The sequence below is a fragment of the Neodiprion pinetum genome, chromosome 1, assembly GCF_021155775.2.
Source record: "Neodiprion pinetum isolate iyNeoPine1 chromosome 1, iyNeoPine1.2, whole genome shotgun sequence".
In the NCBI taxonomy this organism is placed as follows: domain Eukaryota; kingdom Metazoa; phylum Arthropoda; class Insecta; order Hymenoptera; family Diprionidae; genus Neodiprion; species Neodiprion pinetum.
This window is the reverse complement of record NC_060232.1, coordinates 26,266,292-26,289,556: the sequence shown is the minus strand read 5'-3', so window position 1 is coordinate 26,289,556 and position 23,265 is coordinate 26,266,292. Positions and strand designations below refer to the sequence as shown.

The window sequence follows — 23,265 nt, the reverse complement described above, 5'->3', positions numbered from 1 at the left end:
TGTCAAGCAGAAACTGCGGCCCTTCACCACCACGTGGATGTTATATAACGGCATTGTTACGTCACAAATTTCAACGAACTAATAATAATATTCTATGTACCTGACGTTCCAATCGGTCAGAACTTAAATAGTGAAATTTTGACTAACAGTAAATACTGCATGGATTCATAATTTCGCTGGCTATTGAACGATTTTTTAATCGAGCTTGATTAATCGGAACTTCAAAAGTCAAAAAAATTAGTTGTTTGGTTCTATAACTTTTTTTTCTCAGTATACACAGCGTCACAACGTGCAACTACTAATTACCGCGGAGTAATTAAAAAGCCAAGTAAGCCCTCAAACACGTCAATTACGAATTCCAGTTTTCGAGTGATACAATCTAAACAGAGTATTAATGATGAATAAACTCGAGTTCTAACCGATTCAGCCTGCGTATACACGTGCTTGCTCGGAAGCATAGCGGGTGCATGGTTCATTGCCCATTTGCATTGACGTCGATGCGGCGAACTTTCCCGTGCATGCTGCAGTAATGAGACCCGGCCCACCCTCAGCGTGCTTTTTTATTTCCCAGTTTTTCCCCTTCTTTTCCTGTTTGCGAGTATATGTGTGTTTTTGTCTTTGTTGCCATGTTCACATTCTCCCTCCTCTTTTCCTCCGCCTCTCGTTTCGCTAGTTTTTCTATCCCTGTGCCCACTGAATGGAGGTAAAATGTTGACCGAAACTGCTTCAGGCTCGCCGAGTCTTGTTTGCGTTTGCATTATACCTGCACCAGCCTATTTAACAGAGGCCGTACTGTTTTTGGCAGCGCGGCTGCTCGCTACTGCTTTTGCACCTAAATTTTTGTGGTGTGGATTGCATGTGTTGCGGAAGTAAAAATGCTACCCGGGCTTTCGGCAGGTTCATGTTAGACAAAAATTCCCTCGGGAATCTTCGCTGTAGCGTAACGGTAGGTACTTTTACCCGAACGTCAGACTTTGGACAATAACTGTCACTCAGTGACGCAGGAACTTTTCAAGGGATCACCGATTATAAATTAACACGATCGTAACCTGTTTTTTTAACTCGGCAAAACAATCCAAAATAACCGGACCACCAACGGCGTCTCGAAGAATACGAAAAATTATCGTTTTACCTGCCTGGTGGTTGGTCGTTCCTGATTTAATTTTGATTCAATAAATTCTAATTAAGGGGGAAAACCACATCAGAAGGCTAATTTTCAGAGGTCTTTTATGATTTTTTTTATCACCATCCCAAATGTTGATTCATATTCTAAGAAAACATGTTAATAATGTAATAAACAACGATTTTGCTTTCGGATAAAAGTGCCGACTTCCACATTTCCCGCGAACAACGAATTCGGACGACGACCTTCGGTCGACAAAAGCCCATAACTTTGATATTTTCGCCAAACATGGCTTGAAAAATTTTGTAAATGTTATTCAACGCATTAGTGAAATAATGTCAAAGTGAGATCAAATTCCAATTTATTTTTTTTCACTCAAAATAATTCATAAAAAACGCCTGAAAATCAGCCTCCTGATGTGATTTCTTCCCTCAACTGTTGGCTAAAGTATTCACATCATTAACTTTGACGCTTATCAATTTCGGTCAAGTTCTCTACATCATTTACAGCCGACTGTTTTGATAATGGATTTTCTTGATGATGTTCCGAGAACAGAATTTTAACCTCAAAGCACGTGTTTTGACTTTAATATTATAAGAAACGTTTCACGCCATGTGAATAGAATCTAGAAGGTTTGCCGAAATGTTAGAATCAAACTTTGAATCACAATTTCAGGTAGAAATTACGTTGAACATTCTTTAATATTAATTTTTTTCAACCTCCCAGCGACTTCTTCGAAGCCCGTTTTTTTAACAGCCTGTATCTCAGTTAGAAATTAATATTTTTCTGATTTTACAACGCAAAACAAAAAGGTCAGTCTTCTAATTACGAACAAAAAGAAAAAGTATTTGAAAATTAATCAACACCTTTAGATTTTATTCACGTTTTAAATCAGTCCGTTTTTTTTTTTTTTTTTGGCCCACTCTGTAGTTTCATTGGATTGAGTAAAGTAGCTTCATATTGCTGGAGTGATAAAAAAATTTTCATAATCAATCAATTTCTATTTGGCACCATTACGTGAAATAATTTCACGAAATTCCATTAGAAATGAAAAATACAGGAACCGCTCGGATATTTGACGGTACATAGTGATGAATTGTTTGTACACGTAAGAGTGTACAGAGATGAAATAGGTGTTTTTGCGCCAACCCGGCAGTCGCGTTTGCTGTGAAACGAAACCACGGTGAACCTATGTAAGCCATAAATCTCATGAAACAACGGATCAAAAACCGGGATGCATTGTTTCGTTCGCAACACTTCGGTAACACGGATAATACGAGCAACGAGTATAACCATCGGCGGTAGCGAAGATCGCGTTTTGCGGTTAGATGAAATTCTGCAAAGAATTCCGAGGAGTAAAATTGCAGTGGAAATTATAGCTGACGGAACGAAGGCAAGAAATTTCGGTGGGCGACACGAAGAAGCGGTCGGGCTGCATGTTGCAGTGAGTTTGATGCCCACGAATTGTTACGTTGGTAGATGAGAGGAACGGGCAATGGTGTGTACGAGGCCGTGTTAAAACCTGTATGGGTATGCTTGGCGGGTGTGTAAGGGTGTCAAGGGTGGCGGAAGGGGCAAAAAGGGGCAGCAGAGGGCGGTGAACGTGAAATCGATAAACCAAGATGGCGGCGCACAGTGCCGCAGAATACCGCATCCACGGAACACCACGCATTCAGGGTGATTTCCTCCCTCGTTTCAATGACCGTAACGATATCACTGCAGCGCGATACGTCACATGCAAAATATTGCCGTCGGGGGTCGTCTCTGGCACGATATTGAAGCGTCATTACGACGTAATTGAAGCATCGGAGCAACCTTTCAGCGACTCAACACACACGATGATAATATGCCATGAATTATCGGCCGGCTGCTTTAAACTAACCAATTAACAAGCGCCGAAACAATTGTGATGTAGCCTTGATCGTATGTGCTTTGTCGTTCACTGAATTTTTCTGCCTGACGAAATCTTGGCAAATTTATGCTGGTGTGTTTGACGGTATGTCATGAATTGTAAGGATTTCATACGAGAAACTGATATACCGTTTATAACTTGCGGAATTGCACCGCCGACCGCAAGTACGTGAAATACATACTCGCTAGAAAATCAACCCGATCATTACTCGTTAAGTTTCCAATTCGAATCGCAGTACAAGTGACACCATATGGATTAGTTTCTACATTCGCAGGCTTCGGAGTGCTCGAGCAAGGTAATTTTAGAGGAAATAGGGGGGTATTAAGGTTCCAATATTTTGTCATAGCACGACCAAATGCAGCAAGATTAGATACACACTAGGGTGCCTGTTATTTTGGTCGTTTTGACATTCTCTCGATTGCGCCCGAAAAATATGTTCGAATTGCAAAAAGAAGGGAAAATTCTATGTAATTATAAAAATTTTCGGATAATAATAACACGTGCTTGGGGGCGATCGAAATTTTTCTTCCTATGTTAAGTTGGAAGTATAAAAATTTCAGTCCATTGTAGTTTATGGAAAAAAAGTGAATGACTGGCAAAATAGGGGGAAACCGATTGCTTTAGGGTACGTTTAGGGGAAGCCTTCAGTTTCAGACTCCTTATAGGAAAAGAAAAAAAAAATAGGGTACTTTCAGGGAAATAGGGGACCGACTGTGTAGCCCGAATTCGACAACAGAAATGTTCGGTGCGCAGCAGACTCTCAGAGTAACAATTACGTAACCACACGACCTAAATATTGAGATAGGATTAGCAGCAAACAACTAAATATTACATTCGACGCTCCTGATTTGCCGCAATGCATTGGTACGATTAGAAGATAATTTAATTACAACTGAATGCGCCACATCTCTGTTAAACCACTCCAAACTCGAGAGCATTAGACATTGTGGAACCGCCGGAAAGGAGAATATTCACAAAGGTCAAAGTTGGAGCGATAAAGTAACTTCGTCGCGTAGCCGTTTTTATCCAGCATTTTAACTTGCAGTTGACAAATCAGACTCGTCGTGATAATTAATTTTTTTCAACTAACCTAACTGTATATCAATAACTAGGTGTGAAACATTGCTAAGTGATCATTCATCGATGGTACCTACCTAGAAGAGGATATCAAACTTTTCGCCTGTAACCGCTAGAAACCCTTTAACAAATTCGACCAATCTCGGCACGTGTGCGAGAGAGCCTCTTGGCTGTTTGCTAGAAAGATCAGAATTCGACGGTCCGTTGAACTAACTGCACGGTTCGTGGACTCGGCCGAGATTCGTCCGGAGGTCCTAACAGCCAGCCCTTATCATCGGTGCCTTCGACGGTTATGTCCCGCAGGATTTCCTAAAACTTGCGATTGTCTTTTGCCGCGCGAAATGTTTCATCCAACTCGTTACGCGTACGTAAGTGTCTATATAGACCGTGGATGTACACGTAAACTGACCAACTTGATTTGATTTTTGACTACCATATACTTGCTGAGTTTGCTTGCTATTTGGGTAATAATTTATGAAGACTGAAAAAAAACTTGGACCGGATGAGTTCAGTGTTAACTATTATCCTGCAAACTTGCCTGAAAATTTTGAATTTTAATCACAGTTTTCTTCAACTTTGTAAAAACCTTGTTTTACATTTTTAGGAAACATTTCACCGTGATCTCTTTGATCAATATTTTACTTCCACAGTATTTTTATTATCCTGAAGAATCTTACCCAACTTTAGACGTAAAGTAATCAACTTTACTGTTGATCCTAACTGTGCATAAAGCAGCAAGTGTCCTTGCAGTATTTAGTCACTGAGAATTTTCGCTTTAAGCTGTGTTTCTAGCCATGACGAATTTCCAGTTCAGCTGTAGGTACAACACTTTATCAAGCGCTTGAAAATAAGACGAATGTAAACAACGTTGATGAAGTTTTGAAACAATGTAACACGACACAATTTTCTTACAAAGATTTTCATTATCTGACAACCAAGGCAAACGAACGATGGTTACTTTGTACATTTTTTTGTGAACAATTATCGTATCGAGCTTACAAAAAAGTAACCCTGTACAGGCACTGATGGTTTATTACAACTATCGCAATTTTTTGTTCGACTACTTCGTCCTGTGAAAGTACCATTCATATGCCGAAGAAAATTCAACCTGGTGAAACTTTTCTAATAACAAGAAAAAATTGCAAAAACAAAGACTAAAAGGATGACATCTGATTAGACACGGTGCAGTAAATCTAATGAAACAATTGCAACTTTCAGCAGAGTTTTGGAAGATGATCAAAGGAGTTTGACGACTAACTCGTTCGACTTGCGGGCATATTTTTTGTTCAAGAACGTCTGCTGGGGCTCTGAAACACGTAAAATCAACTCATCTCATAGCGCATGAATAGAGCGGCCAAAAGTGTTGATTTACGATGCTGTCCATAATGCAACGTGTTACTGCGGCTCAAGGCATTCCGACTGCGGTAAAGCGCAGTACTGCAGTCGCTTCGAGCGAATCAAGATTCAAAGCGACGTTGGACGGACGTGAATATTCTCAACACCGCGTGTAGACTGCATTCGTGTGTTCGTATACGTGATTATCGACTGAACACGCGTGCTGTGTTCTAAAAGATACATCACAGGATAAGCTGAAATGCTACCGCTAACCAGAACAAAGTCGAAAACACGGACTGGTCCGACATGTGTTTTAAGAAAAATTTTTATACGGATTTTAGTGACAATTTGAAAACTCAGAGAGAGATGCGGTGCTTGAGATCACAGGAAACTCGCGTCGTTTGATTGATATGAATAAAAAAAGCTCGTTTACCAGAGAAGTATCGTTTCAATAGCCCTTCACTTCTTCCCATCCCTCAAAATTGATAAAAAAAAAAAATACGCAAAGCGAAAAGCTCCAGTCTGTAAAATTGAATGTGTGACATACCGATACGTGTAATAATCGAGTGATTTCTCACCCTGGTCTCGATTCGACTAACATATAAAACTATTTAGGAAGGCCTTCTAATCAATGAATTTCGATTGACGTCAGGCGGTGGAGTGTGTTGGGAAAATTGCCAGAAGGGAAAGGAAAACTCGTTCGAGGAATTTCGTAATTATGTCTAAAAATATCATGCAATAATCCACCCCCTATTACGGGCGTATTTCTAAGGCATATCCATCCGGAAAATGCGCAACCCACGAGCCCTGCGGCACTGGGACCACCACCGCGATTCGTATAACGTGTTGGAATTTCGGCGGAACATCGACTTCGACCAGGACCAAAAACCACGAATCGATAATGAGGCATTTGATACTGTCGAGATCCGAAAAATTTTCCCATATTTTTTTTTTTGTTTTTTTTTGTGGACGGATATTAAGTTATATAGTCGGATTATTGCGTGGAGTTATTCTCTGCGTGTTTCCACGCCACAAAATTACGATCAATGTCTTTCGGCGAGGGCCTACCTTCCTTACGTTTATTTTCTTTCTTGAATCTTTCAACGAACGACTGATTAAAGGATTCCGAAATTACAGCGCTGTTTCTTGCTGATGCGTGAAATATTTAGCGGAATTTTTATTAGTGCTTCCGCGTGGATCCGAGCTATCCGAATTACTCGGATTCTTCAATTATGAAACTTCAAATCCGGATAGTTAGTATATCCAGAATAATTTATACAAAATTTGCAAATAAATTACGTTCACACCACAAGTTTAACAAATTTGAAACACAGTTGTGTATTTTTGCAACAACGTTTTATAAGATCACGAGTCAGCTGTCGGACTCACACGGAACGTATGACAATTCCACTTTGCTGTACAGAATTTTTACTCTTGCTCCACTTCTGCGCAGAAAATCTGTAGTAATTTCGCAAACATTTTCAAGAGTATACACATAATAGTAGTTATAACTAACACGTACGTAGGTATCTGTAATACTTGTAGTACAACTATTTTAACACGAACCCTGTGCGAGAAACCAAACTATTCGTATTATGAGGATAGTTTAAGTATCCAAATAAATCAAGTGCTCTAACTATTCGAATAGTTGCGATAGTTCGAATAGTACGCATACCTGGGTACCCGAGTACTCGAACTATCCGAATAGCCCGGATATCCGATTTTGAAGCGTCGGATCCGATCGATCCGGGTTGTTCGGATAATCCGGATACTCAAAAAAGTGATGGCTTTAATTATTACAGGTCCTGTCAATGCTGGAATATCAGGTATTCGATTTTCGGTTTGTTTAGCAAGCAGGTTAGAACAAAATATTGCTTTGTTTGCTAAGTAGAGATGAAGACAGGAAAAGGGTGGTTGACACTCGAGTTACAACAAAAACACCCAGCACATCAGACGCGGATGAACGCGTTGATAAATAATTTTGAGAGACAGTGACAAAATCAAGAACTGAATATGTAATGTGTCTAAGTGGCGCATTGTGTACCAGCGGCTTTGCGCGAAACTCAATAAGACTTAATTGGAATTGTTAACATGCAGGAGTAGAAGAGAACAATAAGGCGGCGTGCGGCTCTCAAATTCGATGTCATCCGAACGTATGTGCAGACATTCGAGCACCTCTCGCATTGTCAAAGTTGTACGCGCGTCGTGTTATTACGTTAATTAATATCATACCTCATGTTCTTCAATTTACCCCAGTTGACTAAGAAACGCCATACAGAGTGGTTCTCGATTCTGAATTGCGGTTTGTTCGAATAATCGGATGTGGATCCAGGTGAATGAAAAACGTGGGGTATTTTCAACATATCATTAAATTATAAGAATTATACGTCCTGAAGTTCCCGTGAAAAATAAATATGGCAACAAGGAGGCGGATAAACGGAGTAATGGCAAGAAATTTAAAAAAAAAGTTTTTATACCAACTTAACAACCGAGGTAAAAACTAACGGTGTAAAATTTTTGTACCAGGGGTTTAAGCTCATTACAGATTTTAATTAAAACGTTAATATTCCTGAACGAAGCTTTGGGTACAGAATCAGAGGACAAACTAAAAAGTTTCCTATTCGGAACTACTGCGATATGCAGCTCTACAAACCTGAGTAATAAAGTCGGAAAAAAAAGAAAGACATAATTTCGCAATTTACCCCGTACTGCGCTGAATAGCAGTATAGCCAATTACAGTCAACGTTTTTTTTCCGACAAAACCCGCTGTTCAATAGTTAAAATATAAAGTGCCCTGCAACCCTGTTAAGTGTAATTCGGCTATATTCAAGTTACATTGCGGCCCGTAGGTGATTAAGAATTAACCGACAAGAAAATAAAATGGGTGGTTAACTGACCCTAAAGAATTAGCAACGATCTCCGGCTAGAAAAAAGCGACGAGGAAAGGCCAGAGAATGAAATGAGAATGTTGTACTCGAACCAACCATACTGCAACAATGCAAATTGCTCAATCTGAGGTTCAGAAAATATTTTTTACACGTCAGAAATTCACTTGTAGTTAACCGTCTTTGTTACTCATTCTTGTTATTTTCAATTTGGACAATCCGTTTGTTCATTCCATACGATACATGATCTTTTACTCACCGGTTCAGAAGACGGAATCCGCATCAGTCGGTGTCAGGATTTTTTATCGTCTGCAACAAAAGTAGGAGAAAATCTGCGATTAGAGAGGTTGGTAAAATACTTTGCTGACGACCAATCGAATCGAATTCCAATTAACGGTATTATATGAGGTCGGCCAAGGCTGCCAAGATCCAACGAGGCTTCATTGGCGACTACTTTCGGGACGCTGATCACCCCCATTGAGGGGAACACGCGCGTCTCTGACACAGGAGGAGGAATTATTACGCGGGTGGCCGGACGGAGGTTTTCTGTCTAGGCACCGTGTTTCGGAGAGCGATTTCCTTTTGTCCCGCAAGTCTTTTCAGACATTATCTTCTACCTTGTAAGGGGGAAAATATGCGGGAATAATACCTCATATTTTCCACTGCACAATATTTATATACAGTATTTTTTATAAGCCGCATTCTCCACGTTTTATGTCGACTTGTGGAAACATGAATTTTGCAGAAACCTTCAGCCGCAAGAATCGCATCATTAAATACATAATATCCTCACTGTGCTTTCAAGCGAATTCTATCGTCGTCTCTTGTCTTACCGATGACGACAAGCCTCGGAAATGGACCGCTAGAAATTATCGGTTTTCCGCTACTCTGCTGGTCGTCGGCGTTACAGAAATATTAACGAATTTGCATATTCAAGACGAAACCTTGAAATGCGATAAGTGGTAATTAACAAGGTGATTGTGTTTGGGGTAATGCAATTGATTGCCGCGTGATCATTAACAACAATCGAGCGCATATGAGCGAAGTAACCAATAAACAATTCAGATTACTATTTGTTAACATGTCATTTCGGCTCTGTACATGAACCACAAAAAATTTACGGAGATGAACATTTTAATAACCATTTGTATGCAATTATCTCTGAGAATGGTATTCCAATTTTCGTTTCATCGTGCAAACATGTATGGGCTAATCTTTGATGGGAAAAAATGTAAAAAGAAATCTAATAAAATCAAACCGATGTGTGAAATAATTAAATTAGTAACAGCATACTGCAATAACGAAAAGTCCAAAAGCCATACGCTTAGCATTTGATGACCTCTCTGTATAGAAGTTATACAAACAACGATATCGGAAAAGAGTGAAGGAGAGAGGGTGAGAGTAAGCAGACACAGACTTTCGAGGTCTGAAACAATTGAAATATTCATCGAGAATCCACTTTGCCGAGAGGTAACGAACTCGATGGGGCAATAAATAATTAACGAGTGACCTGTCTCTCATCGCAGAGGTATGGGTGATGGGTACGTGTATACTGTATATATACATCTTTTACACGTCTGGGTTCGCCACGTAGACATCGTCATCTTCGAGAAGCCACCGTACTACTAATAACTGTGTCTCCTCGTATCTGACTATGCAAATACCAGCTCCATGTACTTACGTCGAATTCACCCTCCGTGAAATTCGATACGTATTATGCAACGGAAAAAAAAGGAAAGAAACAACGAACACAAATAATGCCATGTTTCCATCGCATCTCCTGTATCACGTAGAGAAATTACACATTCATTGTATCTTCAGAGGGGTGAATTCTAAATGTTTGACAGTTTGTTGTGCAAAAGTTGTATGCTATGGCTTTTACGAGCACTGTACACTTTCGTTGTGTATTGTAAACATGAAATCCGAAACTCCAAAACTATATCCGGTTCTGATAAAAAAAATTTCAATATCACCTCCTGGCTGTACGATTTACTATTTTTACATCAACGGGAGACTTCGGTGAGATTTTAATTATCGATTGAAAATTGTCGTACAGGAAAACTCATTCACCAATTTAGACTATGGTAGTATAGACTTTGAAAAAAAGTTTCAGCCCCCTGCAATGAATGTGTATGCGCAAGGAATCTGTAGTCCCAGTGGGTTGAATTTTTTTTTCAAATCCTCTACTACCATAATCGAAAAATTGGTGGAAGGATTTTCTTGTGCAACTATTTTTCAATCAGAATAACAAAACGAACGAAGTTCGCTAAATTGCTTGACGAATCTCGGAAAAGATAGACGCAGCAAAGTGATCGGATACGAAACCAACAATTAAGCCCAATTCAGAGCCCATTGTGCTTTGGTTGAGGTATAGAGTGAAGGAGCTAAGAGCAAAGAGGGTGTGAGTTTAGGGTTGAGGAGAAGAAGAGCGGGGGAAAATATGAGGATTCCCTGGAGCACGCAATACCCTTCAACGACGCGACGCGACGGCGCGGCGGGACAAAATCCACGGTTATCCGCTCATCACAGAAATTATTTAGACTGACATCTGAGCGAGAAAGGTCCTCCAAACGCGACCCTTACCACCAAAACAGTAATTACTGTCAAGCATGTGTTATGAGGGATAGTGGAAGGTGAAGGCGCAGGGTCGTGTAGATTGGACCGTCAATATGTTTTAAATAGACGGTAGCAGAGTTCGCAACATCGTGGAGTGCGATACACCCTAAGAATAAGAATTATTATACGAGATGTTTCTCTCCGGCTGATGTACGACGAAAAAAAATCGTTGTAAGCACGAGTCTTCGTACGTTAAAACGTACGCGGTTGGTACGTAAGTACGAAGAATGAACTTTTTTACCGTCAAAGGGAGAGCTTGGTTGTACGTCTGAGAAAAGCTCAGGGACACGTGTATCCTATGGAAATGCAATTGGTTTCTTCTTTCGTGACCGTTTGAGTTATACGTCCGCATGGAAATGGTATTTTTCAACTTTATAGAGAGGACGTTAAGTTCATCGACGTTGAGCCAAAGGTTTTTTGTTCTCCTTTTTGGCGTCGTTTCTCGTGGTTAACACTTCCAAAACTGTTCTCGATTTCATCAACGATTAATCGCAACCGGTAAAGAATCATTGTTCAACGGTGTACTTTTTCACCATAAGTATATTAGGTTTCAGGCGTAAGGCTATAATGTTTCACCCGGTATATTCGGCAGAAGAAAGGGCTTCGTCAATTTGGTTAGAAATTTGAATGAAAAATCAAAAACCTACGTAACCCAAAAGATTCGCGAATAAATTTCCTGTCCAATAATACGGAAGAAAAATGAGATGATGAAAAGCAAGGAAGGACCTCGCGAAAAGTGCGGTGAAAATGTAAAGCAGAATTCTGATTGCGACTGTCAAAACACTTAAGAAGGTTGTGCGTTACACACACGTCCCTACTTTTACATGCCTGCTATGTACCAGAAATGTAAAATATACATTGTATATACAGGTGCACATAGGAAAGAGGCAGGTATGTACCTATATCTCAAAATGATTGCGGGTTGGTCGCACTGGGAAAAATAAACTGGCTTATTTGAATCTTAATGTGGTGCAGTGACTGAATGTGGAAGCATTTCCATCTAAAGTACGTCCGGGGAATCGATTTAGTTTATTCACCCCACCGCCTTTCAAACTTCTTCTCAGTTATTTCCTGTGAACGTGAATTTCCAGCGAATACCACGAGACAAGTATATTCCCGTGGCAGTGGTAATTAGGAGCGTTATTCTACAAACAACGACCTGTCCGCTGAAACAGACAATGCAGCTGCTGTCCGTTGGGAGAGAGAAAATGAAACGTTAAATTTACGGCTGTACGGTTTTTCAGCGTTCGCTGTCATATTAATACATAGCGCATCTCTTGGCGTGGTTAACGTGTTATCCTCAAAGGCTTAGCAAAGTTGAACGGTGGTTAAATAAAGAGGGATTCTTTGATGACTTCGGTACAGTACAGGATCGAACTGTAACCTCTCGAACTATCATATCGATACTGTAAACGAACGCCGATCTTCCTCTTGATCTTGATTTCTCACAATCAGTGATGTCCCGATTTTCACCGTGTCCAGGAATAAAAAAGAACATCTTAACGAGCTCTAATTATTTCAAGCAGACCAAACCAGGCTGACTACATTCATCGTATCGACCCGATAAAAAGATCGCGCGATCACAGTTCTGGCTGAATCATTCCAAATGTATATGTTATCGATCGTGAGTTCTACGGTGACTCGATACGCTAGAAATATTTCAATTTTTGGCTCCTGATTGCGATAACAGCTGCCGATGATCAAATTTGAAATGATTTCCATAGTTGTTGAAGAACCTCGGCAGCAAGTGCTCTTCCATGGCTACGAGAAAATGAAATGCCGTAAAAAATCGATGACTGGATAGGTGCTCAATTGAATAGAAGGCGAAAGCTTGGCTTTGTTTGGCGGCTGAATTTCAACCTTGAACAATAGAGCAACGGAGGCAACTTGCCAGAGTGCAATTGACATTCCTCCTTAGAATTTCACACCAGCGACCAAAGAAGCGGAGATTGTCTCGTGCGATTATTAATTATAAGCGAAGGTAAGCGAACATGATTGAGATAAAACTTGTCACGCGCCAGTCACAACTATAGGTATCAACGATTAGGTACGTTATAAACGTTGACTAAAATTTGGAACAAAAATGAAAACAGACAAGACCGTTGAATGATATTTTGACGCAATGCGTCAAACGTTGTTTCAAGTACAGATTACGCCACCAGAGGGAGAGTCTACATTCACGGCATTGAAACAATCTACAAAGAGAGATAGCTAGTTTTAGAAAGCGTCAAATACTCGTCGAAAAATACTCTCCAAAACTGTTTAACCGGTACGAGATGCTTGATTATCGGTAACTTGAAATGATCCCAAGCCTGCTAGCAAGGACGAGCATACTTCTTCGAATATTTTAGTGATAACATGATTATACTTGCAGTGTACAATGATTAACGGTCCACTGTAAAGGCCGCAAACCATCCAGACTGACAGCTTCAAGTGATTGCTTGAACAGCAAGGTAGCTGAAAATTCCGCCCATTTTTTTCTCCATCTACCACGCCCAGAAGTAGATTTGTTATGCGTCTACCGTACTTTTAAACCCCGCCTTTCTGTTGCAGTGTCATTCGTAAATTCAACTCCGCTGTTACAAATGGCAAGAAAGCATGGAAGCAAGAGTAAAAAGCTCACCACACTTCCCCGCATGTAGAACGACAATTTTGTGGCGAGGCTCGTGGTTCCTTATTTCCTGCTATGAAGCACATTCCTGATACATGCTCACGAAAACTCGAGTTACTGGAACAGCACGTTATGCACTGCAATAATTCGTTGGTTATCTATAATTAGATTATATTGAGCATTCACAATAACAAATTTTAAAACGAAGAACGACTTTTACGCTCCGTAAGTAGGCAGCTATTGCAGTACTTTTAATAATTCTACACTGCAGTACAGTCCGAGCTTTTGAATTGTGGAAAATTAAAGCTATGAAATGAAAAAGATTGTCGACTTGAAAACACGCGATCAAACGATGAACACGAGCCGAACCGAATGGTAGGTAACTAACTTCCACTTGGCAACGGCAAATACGTGATACGTAACACATGCAGTCGAGGTTACAGCTCCAACAATCGTTCCTAATTTAGTACTCCGAGTTCGCGTTTTGCACTTGCACGTTTTTTTCGTTCTCTCTCGATCAACCTCAAAGGGACTGGATTGAATTGCTTTTGAATATCCCCGACATTCGAGAATTCCTCAGAAACCTATAGAACTATAAATTGAATTTTCACGAAACAGAGAAAAATTGGCAATGATTTTTATACATTTCACAGTATATATCATAGCTACACACTTGTTTCTATTCATATGCATACATAGTAGATACATTTGCCAGCAGCAGCTCGTAAATAGTTGCAATATAGTGAATCACCAGCTGTTGGAAGCTTCGTACCGTTTCACTTGTGAACATGTGATTCGAACTAGCAACTCCTGTGATGATAAATCAGAAAAGAAACACGAGCCCACCGCGAGGACTTACTTACATTGCGTTTGAACCACGTGACGCTAAAGCTGCTGAGAATGCGAAATGATTTATGACGGAACAACCGCACAGAGTTTTAGGCGGAGGTCGGCAGTTTCAGCAACAGAAACTCGCCAACGCCAAAACTTTTACCTGATTATCGTGCTCGCGTCTTTTTTTAGAAGTCCGGCTCCCCGTCTAGGGAAATACGAATGATGAAAACGTCGTTAGACTTTGCAGAGCTAGACGAGCTTAAGGACTGCACGGTGAATTTTAACGCGATTAACCGCCTAGGGAGATCAAAGCGAAGCACAATTAAAGCTGCGAACAAGTTCAGAGGACGGAACTGCGTTTGCACTCCGTACTCTTCCTGTGCAGGTGGACAAGCACCAGAAGCTGGGTACGAAACGGAAATAGGTGTAGGTATAATCCGAATGGGAGATTATTCACCCCACCTGCGGCACCCGTAGGCTGATCTTCCCGTTTTCGGCTGAATCCGGTAGGGATCGGATCCGCGGTTCGGGCCTTTTAATTTTACGCCTCCGTTGATTAAACGCGGCTCTTTCCTCGCCTCGGGATTCTCCCCGCCATCCCGCCCAGCTCGTTCACTCTCGTTTTTACGACTGTTTCGACTTGAAGAATGATTTAGCCGCTGCCGCTCCGACCCCCCGTGGAGTTTTAATAAAATTGTTTCCTCACACCGGCAGCGTCGTCGCTGCCTTCGGACTCTCAGCGATTCGAAGCGACCCGCTTTCAGCTTGATTTTTCCTTCACATTTCGCTTTTTTAATTTAACAAAGTCGAATCCGACGCCATTACAGTTCCGCAATGCAGTCCTTTTTCATTCTCCTTAAAACTCGATTTCGGAGCCGGAAGCTGTTGATGTAAATAAAATCGTTTTGAACGCTAACGGGACTCAGTCTGACCAACTATATACACGAGGGCAGATTAATTAACCCTTTTAGTAGCAGTGAAATTCTCAGCGTTCTACATCAAAAATTTCTGTGTCCTAGCCGTATCAGACAGTTTATTTGCAACTTCAAATGATCTTTGTTACTTCGTATAACCCCAAAAACCTCCGAGTAAGAAGTTTCGACTAGAATCGTCGAATTTCGATTGTTTTTTTCGATTTTATATCCGCAATATTGAGTCCGCCGTCTTGGATTCAGAAATTATCAAATTCAGACTTCGAATTCGTGATCAGTGATCCCAAAACCCCCCAGTAATCAAATTTAGGCCAAAATATTGAGTTGAAAAACGTGTGACCGAAAGGCTTAAAGCTTCTAAATCCTAACTATAAAAGAGGACCTGTACAATGGCACATCGATGACTTTGCCTACACAGGAGTCCTTAATTCTCAAATTTTCCAGCGAGTGCTCTCCTAGTCTTCGTCCTTCAGAACCTACCCCGAATCCTGAATCAATGTTCCATTGTTTCGTTCGAATAAACAAACACTCACCGATGGTTTCAATTTCCAATGATCCGCATCTACAGTTTCCTAGACCCGAATACGAGCCTAATAGCGAATCCAAGTCTCGGTACAACGTGGTCAAAGGATCGCAAGAAGGTAAACAGAGTATAATGACGCACTAGGATCACGGACACGAAGGTGAACGCGCGTGTAGTCGCCGAGTGAGGCATATCCAGTGCTTAAGTGCTCGAAAAAGCCATAGAAGCGATGGCAACTTAACCTTTTGTCCTTCCTCCTTATTGCTAGACGACGTCGTCCTTGTCTCGAGTTCCTCGCCCCGCTCAGGACTCTGCGAGTACCACCAGCCACTGACCGAAGCCAGTCAACGTCAAGCTCAAGCAACGCTCCCGAGACCCTCAGCCTCGTGACGACGACGAAGACGACAGTCTCGGGATGCGAGCGATTAGTTGCAGTGCTTACAATTAGTAACGACATGCTGTCGCAAAAAGTTCATGAGGTTGATTTTAGTAACGTAATAACGATGCGTGTTTCGGGAAATTCTTTTACTTCAAACCTTTAGAATTGTCTGAAATTTAGTCAGCGATAATAAGTAGTACGTACTTATATTTTGAAAATCCAGTCGTTCGAAAATTCCACATCGAGGATTTTTTTCCCCGATGTTCCGTTACGTTAACGTTACTAACTTCAGTCTGGTAAAAGTTTACCAGTACACTTTGAGAAAATTTAGAAGTTTCCTAACATTTTAAGACGAATTATGGAATCGCCAGAATAGAAACAGTGTATGGACAAAAATCTGTCCAACTTTTTCATCTAATTGATTTCACAATATCGCCAGAAATTGGGGAAATTCTTGGGTTCTGAAAATAGGTATACAATCATGGAGATAAGAGCAGCGATATGCCGGTGATATAAAACCGCGAGATATGACGGAATTAGAAAGAAAAGAAGACAAGCCTGAACTTTGAAACACTCTCGCTACAGGTGAATTCTATTGCCTCTTTTTAATTTTATCGGTGAGAAAAAAACGCTCATCTTTGAATAATAATTCTGCCAAATCCGAAACGTATAAGCTACGTAACAGCAGCTTTTGTGACAGTTTTCAAGCTTCCTCGATAATTCAAAGGACCAGGCTCACATATTAACGCCCACCGAATGACAATTTAACAATGTTAAGCTGGACGATAATTTCACATTGAGCCAAAAAAAAATTGTTTAAACGTTATTGCAGTGAAAATCTCGGGCTATTTATATTCACTCTTGGGAAAATTGCAGAAGGTAGCATTACCTCGAACTGATTGTGAGTTGAAAGTTTGCTATTGAAATCTGCGAAAACCAGGACGCGTGGAAATGGAATGTAGAAAAGAATTTGCAAATTTCATTTTCTGGTTCCGGAGTGTCGCGTAAAGGCGTTGAAGAGTATCGAAACGACGTTAGGATCGATGGAGTCGTGTCGACTGCGACAGACGGCGAGTATCGAACCACCGTGACGATTTTTCTCGCGTGTGCAGGGGTTTGAGACGTCACACGGAAGGAGCTTCAGTTAATTTCCTGTCCAAGGAGCGCAGACCTCCGAGACTCTAGTCGAAGCCGAATCTGATTTCCGCCATCTAGTTGCTTCCTCCTACTACCCGAAGATCAACCGATTTAACTGGAAACACGAAGCCGCGCGAGAAAGTCTCGGTTTCCGTTTCATTCAACAAATTCTTACCAGAATATAATGGAATATGTGCGAAGACTTTCGCGAGTAAAAAAATAAAACGTCGAGATAAAAGCTCGGTTATATAACGTCACGCTTTCCTTTTCACTTTGAAAACAAAACTGCGGCTGCATTGATTTAGCGAGTTGAAACTGAGGCGAACGTCGGGGTTAATATATTAACGAAATCTATGAGGATCGCGACTGTGAGCCGAAGAAAAGAATTTGAATTTCAATTTATCAAGTGTCTGAAAGGGACGTTGAAAAACGACCAGACTCTCTACAGGTCTGGAAGAAATTTTATAACGCGAAAATCACGGAAGAAATATTTCGAGATTTATAAACGCCGAATTTTGTCCATCATTATCATCATATAAAGAATTGGTTGTAATTGGTACCTTCCGGTGGAAAATGTGAGGCCTGAAATCAATCTCACTCTGATATGGTTTGCGCATTTTCCGAGTCTACATAAACGTTTGAGATTGAAAAATATGATCATTCTTAATCTTGACTTTCCATAGAGAAGTGTTAATTTTGAACTAGTTGTTTTAATACACCCAAGATAGTATCATTTCACCATTATTTTCCATCTCGTTTGTACGTTTGTTATTATTCTTGACGTTTCACAGAATACTATTAATCATTCTAACGTCAAAAACTGTTTTTAATTTCATATCCGCAATAATTCTTCATACAATAGGTGCGCGTACATGCGCCTCCACACACTCCCAGCGATTACTGATACTCGCAATTTGTCAGAGTCGGCCGGATGCAAATCCCCAATAAAACAATCTCAGATAACAATGCCACGTGAATGAATTTCCACCCGTCACCTGTTACGTTGAGTGTATCTGTGCTTAAAGCTTCGTCCGCACCACCGGAATCCTACTGCGACACTGCTGTGATCTAAAATTGTACTGTCAACTTCCAGCGTTACGGTTGCGTTTCCGTTATCTGAGCTGCAGTGCCGTATTCGCGTAATACAGATCCAACGAATGTCACGATATCGCGCAGCGCCGCTTTCCTATTACTGATTTACGCTTTACACCACCTACCTGTTTCTGCTTCGAGATATCTAATTGTGGTATACCGACCCACGTGAGTTTGCCGAATTTCAAAGCTCAGCAAGCAAATTTCGGGTAGTCCGAGTAAATAAATTCAGTCAGACGGGATTACAGTTGGTAAATAGAGAATTTCGGCAAGACTTTGACTCAAGCAAGCCTTGCGAGGAATCCCTAGTTCCGAGTAAATGATCAACCCAGAATATGTAATGAGAAGATAGAGGAGGCGGTACGCTGGGCGAAAGGCTTTCGAGAAAGTTGGAATACTCGATTTGGTAATTGAAGTTAAATAAACGAAAAATTCAATACCAAACCAACGCCGTCACTTGTGGATCATTTCTCTGCTAAAAGACTTCCAGCAGCGCAGGCGGATGTAATTCATCAGCGCTCAAACGTCACTCGACTTACTCAATCAGGTCGGAAAATCAATTCACCCAAACCGCCTGCGCCAAAAACCATCGACTCGCTTCGCCTTTTGTGAAGGTTAAAACAATGTTTCACGACCAGTTCCATCCATCACGTGTTTCGAGCTCTGTTCACACTTGCAAAATTCGCACACCGTCAAACAAAATAACGTCCGGTAGACACTGATTGTGCAGGAAAATTTAACACGAGTACCCTTGTCATGCCCAGCACTCCACCAGTCCCGGTATCGATCCTACCTTCCTCAAAATGTTGCAGGAAGCTCAAAAACGCCGCAAAATTGGATGAGTCCGTGTCACCAAAGTTCAGACGAGTTGTTCAGCCCCGTTATGATCCTCGCCGATATATTACGCGTAAATCCTGGCAATTTGGAAACACATGATGCCTTTACTAGGATAAAGTATGTCGAAGCTCCATACATCCAACGACTCCATTGACGCGGTGATAGCAGCCTACGCGAAGTATTCTCATATAAAATTGACCGTTGACCCAGGAATCAAATATCTCATCCATTCTGACCGGCGATCTCGTCGACCCCTCTCACAAAGATTGACGCCGCCAATCTCGTAACTCGGTATCTTAGCTACTCGCCATGTATACCTACCTGCCATTTCTCAGGGCTGATTCATGGATTTCACGTTTCCGGAGGATGTATCTCGCGACTGTGGCGACCATCCCGCACACCAGTAAATCCATTTGAATCTATAATTCGAAATTCTAGAGGGGGAGGATGTTACAGGGGTTCTATGGGAATTTCTACCGAGTTTCGAACGAGAATTTCAACGAAGAAACTCTTCAGTAGGCACGGCAACTTTCACGGAAAAACATGAGTATAAAGAAGCACGTACACCTGCGATCAAAAACACTATCGGAAACACAACGATAGGTACAAGGTATCTGTGTGACAACGAGAACTAATTCTCCTTATCTGTATAATTTATATGCTCATTTGGATAATATTTTCCTAATTAAGATAAATTCGTCGCGACGACAAAACGCTAATCATAAGACGCAAGCCATTTTCCTGTGTCTGAATCCAGATTCATACGTGCGTGTCTGCGATGAGAAAAAAAAATATCGCCACACCAAATTAGAATGCAGGGAAATTGAGAGAGTATAATCCATTATTCGATTCGCAAAATTAACACTCATTCGTAAGGAAAGCGAAATTTCTTTTTTTATTCTACGATACCCGGAGGTACCTTTCCAAAGGCGTCTCATGCCGCCTTCTGGGGCTAAAATCTGCGAGAAGCCGAGATACCCGGTCAGTAATATTCTCAGGAGTATAAATATGTATCAACCATAGAGAAGGAGCCATATTTTCACGTGAACCATCTCTAGAGATGCGGCGGTATCGGATATATCATCGGCTTTAGATGTATTGCTGGAGGCATTGTGCTCTTTAGACATACGAGTGAGCGAATGTGGGATATTGAAATATTGAAAACCGCCATGTCGAAATAGTCAAGATTTCCATGGACCGATTGGATCCACGGGTTTCAATATACTTCCCTGCTTATTTCCGGGGTATCGGAGTTTTGAATAACAGCTTCAAATTCCTGATATTCCATATTTGTCGAAGGTGAAAACCGAGCGCCCGTTTGTCTCCGGTGAATCTCAAGAGAGAAAAAAAGAGAGAATCTCTTGGTTCTGGTTGCAGCCAAACAAACTTGTCGAATAAGCTTCCTCCAAGAAGGTACGCACGCGCTTTCAGGATCTCCTAATTTATATCGGACATCTGTCGCCTTTCTCACGGACGACGACCACAGCGATGATAAACAAACGGAGGTGATAAACTATATGGGTTTGAGGCACGATGCTATTTGTCTATGTAGGACTGTCCGCCGCTTGAACCGTGGTCGACACGAAATCGTGTCAGCGCCTTCGTCGAGCCAATGAAGTCTACACCTCATTGCAACCTGCTGTAGTAAATTAACTCAAATCACAACAAAGTCTGACGGGAGATAAATTCAGATGAGAAAAGCAACTGTTCGCTTAAAAATAGATGACGGGTTATACGTGGCAGGATATTTTCTCCTCCAATTCTTCCAGGATTTAGCCGAGTTACGGGGGCTTCAAAGTATTATACGACTACTCAAAACAGAGTGAATTACTAAAACGAGAGCAGAATCGTGGAGGCGTTTGATTTACTCGTTTATAACTATGAAACATCGATATTTCAAATATTCAAGACCTCCGGATGAAATCTTGTTGTTCAAATTATAATGATGAGCTACTGGGCTTTTAGGTATATCGTTGTGAGACACTCTGCGATGGAGAAATTATTTGCTGCGTTATTTTCAATCTGTATCAACATTATGAATACATTATTAGTAGAAATTTCAAGTTCCGACGTTAACTTTTGCATATTCACACAGGGATCTTGTCAGGACCATAACTATGAACTTTTTTAAAAATGAACTGTGAACATTACGATATCTTGGAATCGAAATTCTTTGAATAATTTTTTTACACTTTTTCTAATCTCATCACCATCCTTTAGATAAATTGCAGAAAGCTGGGTTAGATTTATCAAGTAACCTGAGTAACTCAGGTGAACGAAACGCGATCGACGCAATTCGATTCAAAGTAGAGAAGTGCGGATTGGATAATTCGGGTATCCCGCGACATCGGGAGACGTATTACGTGACGAGCACGAATTGGATTCGCAATCAGCAGAGTTCCATGTTACCAATCGCATTCGCGCAGTGTTGCGAAAGCATGAAGCTAAAATCCGATTCAAACGTTCAGCAGCCCCGATTTATACCTCAGAAAGCCGAGGAACACGTCCTTACACAGTTATATATATAAAGGCGTGAGAGACAGAGGGGAAGTAAGAGGAGAAGAATGAAAAGTGAAAAAGAGGAGTTGCGGGAGATAGAGAAACCCCCCTACCAGAATAAAACTTTGGTGAACTTTGAGAAAGTTCGCGGTAGATGGGAGAGAATCCTTATTCCAGGTAAAAGTACACATATACACCTACACTTGAAACAACGAACCAGCCTGAAATAAATTATTAAATCTTAGCCACATTTGTCGCACGGTGTCGCCGTTTCGTCTGCTGCTGCGAACATGGCGGTTGTGTTTTCATTGTTGAAAAGAAAGTTGATGAAACGTCACTCATTCTCTTACCTCGCGGTGGTCATACAGGGATGAAAAGAAATTTCCCCGAAACACAAGGAGTAATAAGAATAGGAGATGAAGAACTTTCTTCTAGTATCACCGTGAAAAATGGCTCTCTTTCTTTTTCGCTAGCGTTACTTGCTCTTTGCGAAGCTTGCCAAGTGTAAAAGTGAATTTTACTCGACCGTTGGAAACGTTATTTCGATCCCATAGTTTTTTACAGGCATTGCCGGTATATTTTTGGTATACCAAAGGGCAGTGATCATTTTATTTCCATCAAGTTTTCGCTTCTGTCAATGAAATCCACGTTCATTTAGTAGACGGTAAAAACCAAGAGAAACAAAAAAAAAAAAAACTTCGTATAAAAAAAATCATCAAAGGCCCAGAAATAACGTTACCGATCTCACCAAATAATTCAACATTCGGAAAATCTCGAAAGCTCTCCGCACATCAGAAGACTCACTTTACGCCAAATTCTCCGAGCTTTCGACAGGCTTCTAAACCAAGCCCTGACCGTTTCTCCATGAGAAGTTAGACGGATAGATACCAATGATGGTGCAATTCTGCATATTCAAAAATAACGGATGAATGCGCGTTGTCAAAACGTCTACAATTCCCCAGACATTTGGCACTAAACTTGGTACTCAATTAAGCCAAATTTCAGTACCGTACAAGCATTACCGTGAGCTAGCGGACAACCCTTGAGTAGCAATTCGGCAGAGCCGTAGTTCAAGAGGCAGAAGACCGTGTAATGAGCCGGTTTAGTATATCGGGGTACAACTTTTAATTGTCGTCTCTACCCGCCGAGGAAGCCACGTACCAAAGTTGGTCAGACTGGACAGTGCAGGTTAGAGTTGGTTGACAGAAATAAGAACACAGAGCTGAAGGAGGATTCGCGTGATTACAGTGGTCCCGCTATACGTACATCGGTCGTGTTCTTCCTTAATGCGGGACGTTCGCTACCGCGAGCACAACAACGATGATTAACTAGTTAGCTCTATTGTTCAACGACAATTTGCGCCGAAGCGTAGAGCGGTAAACAAACGGGGGTCGTTTCCAGGGAATAACGAACGCTGCTATTCGTATCGGACAGACAACGATTACACGGATGTCAAATTGAACATGGTTGTGT

At 41.1% G+C, this 23,265-nt stretch overlaps 1 protein-coding gene across 8 annotated transcripts in view; it reads right to left on the bottom strand.

Annotated features, from left to right (window-relative positions):
- bsk (mitogen-activated protein kinase dJNK) overlaps positions 1–23,265 on the bottom strand; it is a 153,887-nt gene that overhangs the window by 114,954 nt on the left and 15,668 nt on the right. For all 8 annotated transcript variants that reach the window (XM_046608875.2, XM_046608877.2, XM_046608876.2 and 5 more), the window contains exon 2: positions 8,592–8,641. The gene's annotated coding sequence lies outside the window, so the exon portion shown is untranslated. The remainder of the gene's footprint in view (positions 1–8,591; positions 8,642–23,265) is intronic.